Source organism: Sardina pilchardus, chromosome 12, assembly GCF_963854185.1.
Source record: "Sardina pilchardus chromosome 12, fSarPil1.1, whole genome shotgun sequence".
Classification (NCBI taxonomy): domain Eukaryota; kingdom Metazoa; phylum Chordata; class Actinopteri; order Clupeiformes; family Clupeidae; genus Sardina; species Sardina pilchardus.
In genome coordinates, this window is record NC_085005.1 from 34,137,558 (window position 1) to 34,150,057 (window position 12,500).

Genomic DNA, 12,500 nt, shown 5'->3' on the forward strand with positions numbered 1-12,500 from the left:
TTCTAAATTCAGTATAAACCACAGACTCAAGTGGCTGATTGCTTTTTTTTAAATGGTTACTACGTTTATCTAACAAGATTTCATGAAACAAAGCCACAGCAATGAACAAAGTAACGATGTATTTATAGATAATCATTCTTCCGCCAAGAAATATATTCCCCCCATATGAATGGTTGCCATGCAACAACGAGACGCTGCTACTCTAACTTTTGTTCTAGTTTTGTGGTAGCGCATTACTATAGAACAAAATGCTATCAAGGTGTGAGGTTATGCTGGAATAAACAACGGCATCAAACACGATTCAGCCAATCATAATCAAGGACCGGAACTATTCGTTTTAGAATGTGGAATATAATGAGCATGTGAATAGAAGCAGAATGTAAAAGTATGTGATTTGATCTAAAACCTGATTGGAATTTTTCAAGAATGCTGTTTTGGTTTAGGAAGTATTAAGCTGATTACCAACAGTCCTTTGCTCAGGAAAGGTTGGTTTGACAGAGGCCTGTAGTTACTCAGGATGTTGGGTTCACAACAGGCGGCTTTAAAAGCAGTCAGAGATAACTCTGTTTCAAATGAGTTATTTATTTTCTTGACAGTAAAGGGATCTTATGTGTTCTTGAGGAATCTAATGAGGTATTTATTTTCTTGACAGTAAAGGGATCGTATGCGTTCTTGAGGAATCTAATGAGGTATTTATTCTCTCGACAGTAAAGGGATCGTATGCGTTCTAGAGGAATCTAGAAGAGACTGGATCCAGAGCACATGTTGAGGAGCCGGTCTAAGTTACAATTTAGCCGAGCTCTGATTGCGTAATAATTTGGGGGGGCTGTTTTGGGTGCACTATCAAACGTATTACCCATGTTACCAATGCTCTATTTTACCCATGTTACCAATACTCTCTTTTACCCATGTTATCAATACTCTCTATTACCCATGTTACCAATACTCTCTTTTACCCATGTTATCAATACTCTCTAGTGATGTCCAGATGCTGAGTGGGTTCTGGTTCTGGTCTCTAGTGATGTCCAGATGCTGAGTGGGTTCTGGTTCTGGTCTCTAGTGATGTCCAGATGCTGAGTGGGTTCTGGTTCTGGTCTCTAGTGATGTCCAGATGCTGAGTGAGTTCTGGTTCTGGTCTCTAGTGATGTCCAGATGCTGAGTGGGTTCTGGTTCTGGTCTCTAGTGATGTCCAGATGCTGAGTGAGTTCTGGTTCTGGTCTCTAGTGATGTCCAGATGCTGAGTGAGTTCTGGTTCTGGTCTCTAGTGATGTCCAGATGCTGAGTGGGTTCTGGTCTCTAGTGATGTCCAGATGCTGAGTGGGTTCTGGTCTCTAGTGATGTCCAGATGCTGAGTGAGTTCTGGTCTCTAGTGATGTCCAGATGCTGAGTGAGTTCTGGTCTCTAGTGATGTCCAGATGCTGAGTGAGTTCTGGTTCTGGTCTCTAGTGATGTCCAGATGCTGAGTGAGTTCTGGTCTCTATTGATGTCCAGATGCTGAGTGAGTTCTGGTCTCTAGTGATGTCCAGATGCTGAGTGAGTTCTGGTTCTGGTCTCTAGTGATGTCCAGATGCTGAGTGAGTTCTGGTCTCTATTGATGTCCAGATGCTGAGTGAGTTCTGGTCTCTAGTGATGTCCAGATGCTGAGTGGGTTCTGGTCTCTAGTGATGTGAGCGGAGTGTGCTGCGGCGGCTGCAGGACGTCACATGCCCTAACCTGGTTATGGGCGCCACTAACCTGGTGTGTGTGTGTGTGTGTGTGTGTGTGTGTCTGTGTGGTCCTAACCTGGTCATGGGCGCCACTAAATGCAATTACAGCATGTGAGGATGGCCCGCTGCCCTGCGGTCCAATCAGAACCGCATGGGAGGATGACTCACGGCTCTGCGGTCCAATCAGAGCCACATGTGAGGATGGCCCGCTGCTCTGTGGTCCTTTTGTCTGCGGCCGTGTGTCTGTCTCCTGGTGTGTGAGTGTGTGTGTGTGTGTGTCCGCGGCCGTGTGTCTGTCTCCTGGTGTGTGAGTGTGTCTGTGTGTGTGTCTGCAGCCATGTGTCTGTCTCCTGGTGTGTGAGTGTGTGTGTGTGTGTGTCTGTGGCCGTGTGTCTGTCTCCTGGTGTGTGTGTGTGTCTGTCTGTCTGTGGCCGTGTGTCTGTCTCCTCTGTAATCTCATCAGAGCCCCGCCACCTGCTCATCTAATGTCCTCATGTCCTAATGTTTTAATGTCCTAACCGCCTGGGGCAGAAACAGGGCAACTGCCCTAATGTTCTAATGTTCTAGCCGCCTGGGGCAGAAACAGGGCAACTGCCCTAATGTTCTGATGTTCTATAGCCGCCTGGGGCAGAAACAGGGCAACTGCCCTAATGTTCTAATGTTCTCATGCAAGAACAGGGCAACTGCCCTAATGTTCTGATGTTCTGATGTTCTATAGCCGCCTGGGGCAGAAACAGGGCAACTGCCCTAATGTTCTGATGTTCTCATGCAAGAACAGGGCAACTGCCCTAATGTTCTAATGTTCTCATGCAAGAACAGGGCAATTTCTCTAATGTTTTTACGTGTGACTTGCTGTAATGTGTGTGTGTGTGTGTGAGACCCTGGGGGGGGACGCACGCACGCACATACACACACACACACACACACACACACCCAGTGGGCATTTGATATCAATTTGACATCAATATGACATCGAACATTGATGTCAAAATTACGTCACGAAATAGGTCTAGAATGAAAGTCATATTGACGTCAATGTACTGATGTCAATTTGATGTCAAGATTTTGACCTCTGCTGATGTCATTTTGATGTTATTTTGATGTCATGTTTTGTCGGGATTTGATGTCAATTCAACATGTATTTGATGTCATGATGGTTGATTACGTTTTGATGCTATTTTGATATCATTCAATATCAGGCTTTGATGTCAATTCAACATTTATTTGACATCAAGATGTCATGATGTTGATGTCATTTCCATGTCAAGTTTTGTTGGCATTTGATGTCAATTCAACATTTATTTGATGTCAAGATGTCATGATGTTGATGCATAGGAAGACAATGTTTTAATGCTATTTTGCTATCATTCAATATCAAGCTTCGCTGTCAATTCAACATAAATCCAAAATCAAACATTAATGACAAAAGTATGAACATTTATTGACAAATTTTGATATAATTTCAATGTCAAGAATCACTCAGGACAGGATGAGAAAGCGTAGACCCCCAAACCAGACTGGAGCCACTTGTGAATAACCTGTAACACAGATACATAAATGTACATTTCATTAGAGAGCTTTTCGGTAGAGGGTAGGTTTTATTACAGCAGACAAAGGCATTTAAGCATGTTGACATTTACCTTCACTTCGTCCTGAACTAGTAACACCAGTTACAGAGGCATATGGTTATTTTTATTATTAATGTTTAGACCAAAAGTCAAATAAATCAAATGTAAAACTGTATAGCTTACTTCACTTAGGTGGCAGGACAGGATGAGAAAGCGTAGACCCCCAAACCAAACTGGAGCCACTTGTGAATAACCTGTAACGCAGATACATAAATGTACATTTCATTAGAGAGCTTTGAGGTAGAGGGTAGGTTTTATTACAGCAGACAAAGGAATTTAAGCATGTTGACATTTACCTTCACTTCGTCCTGAACTAGTAACACCAGTTACAGAGGCATATGGTTATTTTTTATTATTAATGTTTAGACCAAAAGTCAAATAAATCAAATGTAAAACTGTATAGCTTACTTCACTTGGGTGGCAGGACAGGATGAGAAAGCGTAGACCCCCAAACCAGACTGGAGCCACTTGTGAATAACCTGTAACGCAGATACATAAATGTACATTTCATTAGAGAGCTTTTGAGGTAGAGGGTAGGTTTTATTACAGCAGACAAAGGCATTTAAGCATGTTGACATTTACCTTCACTTCGTCCTGAACTAGTAACACCAGTTACAGAGGCATATGGTTATTTTTATTATTAATGTTTAGACCAAAAGTCAAATAAATCAAATGTAAAACTGTATAGCTTACTTCACTTGGGTGGCAGGACAGGATGAGAAAGCGTAGACCCCCAAACTAGACTGGAGCCACTTGTGAATAACCTGTAACGCAGATACATAAATGTACATTTCATTAGAGAGCTTTTGAGGTAGAGGGTAGGTTTTATTACAGCAGACAAAGGCATTTAAGCATGTTGACATTTACCTTCACTTCGTCCTGAACTAGTAACACCAGTTACAGAGGCATATGGTTATTTTTTATTATTGATGTTTAGACCAAAAGTCAAATAAATCAAATGTAAAACTGTATAGCTTACTTCACTTGGGTGGCAGGACAGGATGAGAAAGCTTAGACCCCCAAACCAGACTGGAGCCACTTGTGAATAACCTGTAACGCAGATACATAAATGTACATTTCATTAGAGAGCTTTTGAGGTAGAGGGTAGGTTTTATTACAGCAGACAAAGGCATTTAAGCATGTTGACATTTACCTTCACTTCGTCCTGAACTAGTAACACCAGTTACAGAGGCATATGGTTATTTTTATTATTGATGTTTAGACCAAAAGTCAAATAAATCAAATGTAAAACTGTATAGCTTACTTCACTTGGGTGGCAGGACAGGATGAGAAAGCGTAGACCCCCAAACTAGACTGGAGCCACTTGTGAATAACCTGTAACGCAGATATATAAATGTACATTTCATTAGAGAGCTTTTGAGGTAGAGGGTGGGTTTTATTACAGCAGACAAAGGCATTTAAGCATGTTGACATTTACCTTCACTTCGTCCTGAACTAGTAACACCAGTTACAGAGGCATATGGTTATTTTTTATTATTAATGTTTAGACCAAAAGTCAAATAAATCAAATGTAAAACTGTAAAGCTTACTTTACTTGGATGGCAGAACCCCCAAACCAGACTGGAGCCACTTGTGAATGACCTGCAACACAGATACATAAATATGCATTACTTTTATCATCAGAAAGAAATGGCCAAATATTTATCATAACCAATAATACACCCCATTAAAATGCGTTATATTGGGATCCACAGAATATGGTGCTGATCATTTTAGCTCCTCTTCCCATATATTCTAAACATTCACAACAAAGTGTCTAGTCTGTGCCAAGGCAAAGCAAGGACATACATGAAGTCAACAACTGCCTCTTCTATTTTGCCTCTGCTCAGTTAAATCTTACTCCAAGGAACGTTCAATGTCATTAAATGAACTCGTAGACGACAGTATTTCTACATGAAAATTTAAAACAAAGAGCCTCGTGCCCTTTGTGCATTTATATTTCGTAAAAGTTAGAGAGTAATCTCTAGCAGCTACAGTTCAATCTAAAAAGTCACCAGGAAACACGTCTGGAAACCGGACTTTTTAGATTGAATAGTAGGCCTGTTTGCTGGTTTCTAACGTGTACAAAATATAAGCACGAGTCCCAAAGCTATTTGTTGCTGCCAGCAGAGAATGTCGAGCTATGACGTATGTGTTTGAGCATGCGGCAGCTGGTTAGCGCTACCTTATTAGAACTAGCAGGCTACTGCTAACGTCATTCATAATTTAAAACCATTAGCTAGCAGCTAACGTTATCCCGGACTGGTGAACAATGTGAAATCAGCCTCCCTCCCAGAAAGAAATGATGTTTAGACACATCCGAATTGGCCTACGTTTTCTTAAAGACTCCCGAGTCCAACATCTAAGCTTTCATAACGTTAACAAAAACTAGTTTTCCTGTTGCTAACTTTAATGCATAGACAGTAAAAGATATGGACAGAGCTATCACGTAGACGGCAGCAGAGACCGAGGAAGCAAATTTCAACGGTTTTTTTAGGTCTTCTTATTCCGTCATAGGTCTCCTGCGCAGGCTCAGATGTCGTACATGTGACGTAGGCACGTAGTCTGACCTATGGCGACGCTTTACTCTCGCTGGACGCATGCGCCTTTAACACTTTAGCATTGACTTTCGAAAAACGTTAATTACTCCGCCGATAAGACAGTTACGAGATCATTATGTCAATTTCACAATGTAGTATGTACCCCGACAATAGAAAATGTTTATATAAAGGCTTAAAACGCTTCAGCTGTAACGTTATTTGATGTCAAAGTGGCGCTTACGCCCCATAGGATTCAATGGAATGGCCAGCTAGCCACGGTCTTCTCGTTAGCATGGCGGCCGCCATACTGTCTACACTCTCAGAACGTTCGCTGCCCCCTTGCTTTAATGCTATCGTTAGCTAACAAGCTAACGCTAGCTAACGCAAGCCAACTTTTGTTGTTCACAAACACAAAGTTAGCGTTAAACCAAATTAAACGTTGCTCATTTTAAACTCAGTTCTGAGTTTAGCTTTCATTAAAAGGGTAACAAAGCCCTAGTTGGACAGGATTTAGCCCTGTCTAAAGTGGGCTAAATTAGCTTGCGAAAGCTAGCAGCTAGACCGTAGCTGGTGTGTAAATATGAGCAATATCTGCAGACCAGCAAATCTTCGGATAATATCAGCAAATAAAGCTAGATAAGTAGGTTACTTGTGTTATGGAAGTACTTTTTCAGTGGATAGACTCGGTAGCTGCATAAATAAAGCATATAGGAGCATACTTACAGTGAGCCTTCAGACGCCGCTGTTTCGTCTTCCACTTCATCAACGAGAAATTTGAAAACTGAAGGAGCCGTTAGGACTGGAAAGGGCGCGTTCGATGTGCGAATCCGCACGGAGTCCGCCGCAGAGGGTCCGTTTTGGAACCCTCTGCTGTGTGGGTCAGGATGTTGAAAAACTCGAGTCGATTTACAATGAGTAGGCTAATAATATACCTTTTCAGACATTTTAACAGACGTTGTTTTGACATAAATTTCACATCAATTTGACGTCTTATTTCCTGACATCAAATCAACGTTGATTTAATGTCAATAATATAGACCTGAGATGTAGGGACCAGAAAAAACATGTTAGATTGATACCTTTGTTGGGCCTCTTTACAACCACAAGGAAATCATTACAAAATATAATGAAATTATGCATATTTATGCACGTCATACATGTTGGTCAAAATCTTGACTACTTGTTGATGTCAAATTGACGTCAGGATGCCAGCTGGGCACACACACACACACACACACACACATGCACACACAGATGGGGAAGGACTAACTGGTGCTTCTGGTGAATCTCTTCCAGAGAAAAAGCAGAACACTCACTCACACACACACACACACACACACACACACACAGACTTTCATCTTTCCTAGAGGATGGAAAATTCAATCAATCTCTATCCCTGTACACACACACACATACACTTGCACACACACACACACACACACACACACACAGTTCTGAACGAATCTAAGTGTGTGAGTGTGTGTGTTTAGAAGCGTGTGTGTGTGTGTGTGTATGTGTGTGTGTGTGGACCAACGGTACATTTATTAGCGCTTTCTTACATTTAACCTGCATCCACAGGAAGTGTCTTGAAACCGACAGGAGTGCTGTAGTGCACATGACAGGAAGTGCTGTGGTGCACATGACAGGAAGTGCACATGACAGGAAGTGCTGTAGTGCACATGACAGGAAGTGCTGTGGTGCACATGACAGGAAGTGATGTAGTGCACATGACAGGAAGTGCTGTAGTGCACATGACAGGAAGTGCTGTGGTGCACATGACAGGAAGTGCTGTAGTGCACATGACAGGAAGTGCTGTAGTGCACATGACAGGAAGTGCTGTAGTGCACATGACAGGAAGTGCTGTGGTGCACATGACAGGAAGTGCTGTGGTGCACATGACAGGAAGTGCTGTAGTGCACGTGCCAAGCCTGTGGATGGCGCCGGTATGGTGCAGGGGCTTCACATTAATCTGCAAAGACATAAACTAACAATTCCGTTTTCAATTCAATTCTACTGTAAAACTAATCTAGTTCACCTTCAGGGCAGGTGAGGGCCACATATGTGGAAATTCTGTTAAGTTTTGCATTTGGTCTGGTATAGAGCAAGTTACACAGGAGGAAATAGCATGCTACAGTCTTAGGTTGTAGTGAACTAATGTTTAACTAAGCTAAGCCAATGCTACAGTCTTAGGTTGTAGCGAACTAATGTTTAACTAAGCTAAGCTAATGGTTATAGAGCAAGTTACACAGAAGAAAATAGCATGCTACAGTCTTAGGTTGTAGTATACTAATGTTGAACTAAGCCAAGCTAATGAAAATACAATGCTACACTCTTAGGTTGTAGTAAACTAATGTGTAACTTATCTAAGCTAATGAAAATAGCATGCTACAGTCTTAGGTTGTAGTGAACTAATGTTTAACTAAGCTAAGCCAATGCTACAGTCTTAGGTTGTAGTGAACTAATGTTTAACTAAGCTAAGCCAATGCTACAGTCTTAGGTTGTAGTGAACTGATGTTTAACTAAGCTAAGCTAATGGTTATAGAGCAAGTTACACAGAAGAAAATAGCATGCTACAGTCTTAGGTTGTAGTATACTAATGTTGAACTAAGCCAAGCTAATGAAAATACAATGCTACACTCTTAGGTTGTAGTGAACTAATGTTTAACTAAGCTAAGCTAATGCTACAGTCTTAGGTTGTAGCGAACTAATGTTTAACTAAGCTAAGCTAATGGTTATAGAGCAAGTTACACAGAAGAAAATAGCATGCTACAGTCTTAGGTTGTAGTATACTAATGTTGAACTAAGCCAAGCTAATGAAAATACAATTCTACACTCTTAGGTTGTAGTAAACTAATGTGTAACTTATCTAAGCTAATGAAAATAACATGCTACAGTCTTAGGTTGTAGTGAACTAATGTTTAACTAAGCTAAGCCAATGCTACAGTCTTAGGGTTTAGTGAACTAATGTTTAACTAAGCTAAGCTAATGGTTATAGAGCAAGTTACACAGGAGAAAATAACATAGGTTGTAGTAAACTCATGTTTAACTAAGCTAAGCTAATGAATTAGCATGCTACAGTCTTAGGTTGTAGTGAACTAATGTTTAACTAAGCTAAGCTAATGCTACAGTCTTAGGTTGTAGTGAACTGATGTTTAACTAAGCTAAGCTAATGCTACAGTCTTAGGTTGTAATGAACTAAAAAGGGTTTGGTTTGTTCTGGCAAGCAGAGTGTCAGGTCAAATTCTGTGGCTGAGTTGAGGGGTGGGGTACGCGCACACACACACACACACACACACACTGAGTTGAGGGCTGTGGTTATGTCATCATCATGGCTTTGCAGTGTAAAAAACAAAAAGCCCAAATAGATCGGTTGTGGCCTCCTACCCTGCCGGTCGTGTGGACTAGGGGACTATAGGCTACATTTATAAAAAAATATTTCCTGGCCCCAGCCGTGGCGCGACTGGCTGGGGCACCTGCACCGCACGCCGGCGACCCGGGTTCGATTCCCGCCCCGTGGTCCTTTCCGGATCCCACCCCAACGCTCTCTCCCACTCACTTCCTGTCTCTCTCTACTCTCCTATCATTAAAGGCATAAAAGCCCAAAAAATATACTTAAAAAAAATATATATATATATATATATTTCCTAAAGAATTGATCATTCATTCATAATGACATAGGCTACTGTTCTCCCCTACACAAAATATAGGCCTATATATTTTTAAGTAAAAAGTATCGGTATTGGTATCGGCAATACTGACCCTATATGTACTTGGTATCGGATCGATACCAAATTTTACAGTATCGCCCATCACTAGTGTGGACGAAGGCCTCACAGATAACACACTTCACGTGTATGTGTGTGTGCGCGCACACTTGCATTTGTGTGTTTGAACGCATGTGTGTGCGTGTGCGTGTGTCTGTGTGTGTGTGTGTGTGTATTTATATCCATTCTGAACAAAAATCTAGGCGTGTGTGTGTGTGTGGCTGGTTCACTAACCACTAATTCGGTTAGGCTGATGCTGTTATGTTGATTAGCCAGTGATTACTGAGGTGAGTTATATGTCATCCAGCACTGAGGGTCTGTGTGTGTGTGTGTGTGTATGTGTGTGTGTGTGTGTGTGTTTGCAGCATGAATTGTTTTCGGTGCCAAAGACAAATTAAAAAAAGACAGATAGAGAGTAAATAAGAGAAAAGAGAGAGAGGAGGAGAGAGAGGAAGAGATAGAGAGGAGGAGAGAGAGGGAGAGATAGAGAACAGAGAGAGAGGAGGAGAGAGGGAGAGAGAGAGAAAAAGAAGAGAAAAGAGAGAAAAAAGAGACTTCGGTGTCTCAGAATCAGAGCAGTCAGAGCTGCCTTGTGTGTGTGTGTGTGTGTGTGTGTGTGTGTGTGTGTGCGTGTGTGCATCAGTGTGTTTGTGACTGTGTGTGTGTGTGTGTGTGTGTGTGTGTGTGCGTGCGCGTCAGTGTGTGTGTGTGTGTGTGTGTGTGTGTGTGTGTGTGTGTAGTGATGATACAGTAGTGTTAATTTCGTCAGACGAGACGAGACTAAATATGTTCGTCAACGACCTGTTTTTCCGAGACTAAGACGAGACGATGACGAGACTGAACCAATGTCCTGAAACGCTGACTAAGACTATAATAAAATGCATTACTGTTGACGAAAAAAGACGAGACTAAAATGTTTTGCATGATTGAAAAACTAAGATAAAATCTCTCTTCGTTTTTGTCTACAAAATGAGAAGACAGAATATCTATGCTACCTGTTAAGCATTCAAAATAGTCCAAATGAATTCATGGGCAGCAGCTTTCCTGTACGCTAGCTACGCGCTGTTGCTGTAACCCTGTGGCTGCGATGACTCTAAGTCAACCCCGAGAGGAGGAAGAGATCCAAAGCCTGGCTCCATTTCACTAAACGTGATGAAAATTCTGCCGTCTGCAACCAGTGTAGTATATATTGTTATAGTGTAAGGGTAGTAGGCTAATACCAGCAATATGTAAAAACATTTGTCCGTGAAGCATGGGATTAAGCTCCAAGAGTGTCATGTGTTCGACAGCCTACGGAGGGGTGCTAACGTTGCCCGGTCTAGGGCTCCAGAGTGCATATGCGCCCAAAATGTTTAAGAGTGTGACTGAAAATAATTTTAGGTCGCACTGGTGCACCTGACGCTGCTCGGGTGAAAGCATACGTTTCCTTCACAAGTTTTAATTGTAGACTATGCGTGCAACTTTGCCAAACTAGTAAGTAACTTGACCCGCTCTCTCCCTCTCCCTCTCTCGGTGCGCGCTCAGTGGACACCCGCCCCTCGACATGCACATTCACAGTCGTGAAAGCAATGACGCATAGAAGACAACTAGCTACATTATAATAACACTGTAGCCTAATTTCGGTTAGCATCATAGCTTAGGCTACTGCACAAATTTGATTCAAACTCTTGCATTCAAGTTGACTGATCATCTCAATGTTTTCCAACTAAGACTCAAAAGGGCCTGTCCCAAGGAGAAAAAGTATTAGCCTACCTTGCAACTTAAACACACGTGGGGAAACGGAACAGTCCAACCAGGAGTAGACTATAATAAGCTAGCCAACTATGCTACTTTGTTTACAATTTGAGGCTTCAAGCCGACAGCTGAATTAAAGAGGCAGAGTTGTAATATGAATAGTCATGAATGTCATGAATATCAGAAATGTCAGTAGTATAGATTAGAATATATAAAGAATTATATTATATTATATATATATACTGTAGGCTATATACAGCTTTCTTTATAAAGAATATGTATATTCCTTATTGTGTTTTAAATAAAGACAAGCTTTATCTACGCCTTATTGTTAAAAAATCATTCACATTATGAAAGGAGAGCGATAAACCTTTTGGCGTTAAAGGCGATGCAATGAAAAATGTGGGTGCACCTACATTTTTTGGGAATCGATAAGAGAATTGATAAGGAATTGGATTGATAGGCAGAATCGATAATGCCATTGATATTGATAAAAACGTATCAATACCCATCCCTATGGGACTGCGTTTAGGTGCATAGTGCCATCTAGTGTAGCGGAGTAAAACATTCGTAGGCCTACTTTGGGTCTGCTCTGGACATTATTGGGGGAAAATTGAGACGTGTGAAACACATAGCTGAAACACTATTTGAATGAAATAGTAGCCTATTCAAAAGTATCTTGTTATATTAAAAAGACTACAATGTTTTGACTAAAACTTGACTAAGATACCTTGAGTTTTCTTTTGACTAAAACGAGACTAAAATTATGAGACTCTTAGTCGACTAAAACTAGACTGACAAAAATGATATTTGAATGACTAAATATGACTAAGACTAAAAAGAACATTTCGTCACAAGACTAAGACTATGACTAAATTAAAAATAGGTGACAAAATTAACACTATGATACAGATGTCTTCAGAAGACCCACAGCACTGAATGAATTACCAGTGAAAATAAAATACTAATTAGCTACATGTGTGAATGTGTGTGTGTGTGTGTGTGTGTGTGTGTGTGTGTGGTGTGTGGTGTCTGTGTGTGTGTGTGTGTGTGTGTGTGTGTGTCTGATAAGGCAAACACAGAGCACTGGGATATTTGACCATTCCAAATTTCTCAGAGATTTCAGCT

At 41.2% G+C, this 12,500-nt stretch overlaps 1 protein-coding gene and 1 long non-coding RNA gene across 4 annotated transcripts in view; one reads left to right on the forward strand and one right to left on the reverse strand.

Annotated features, from left to right (window-relative positions):
• akap12b (A kinase (PRKA) anchor protein 12b) overlaps nucleotides 1-12,500 on the forward strand; it is a 61,811-nt gene that overhangs the window by 14,618 nt on the left and 34,693 nt on the right. The gene's annotated exons all lie outside the window — the stretch shown is intronic.
• LOC134097975 (uncharacterized) lies at nucleotides 3,123-6,713 on the reverse strand. The gene is made up of 5 exons (XR_009940979.1): nucleotides 6,598-6,713; nucleotides 4,885-4,936; nucleotides 3,743-3,813; nucleotides 3,458-3,528; nucleotides 3,123-3,244 (listed from the first exon to the last, which is right to left on the reverse strand). It is a non-coding gene; the product is annotated as an uncharacterized LOC134097975 (long non-coding RNA).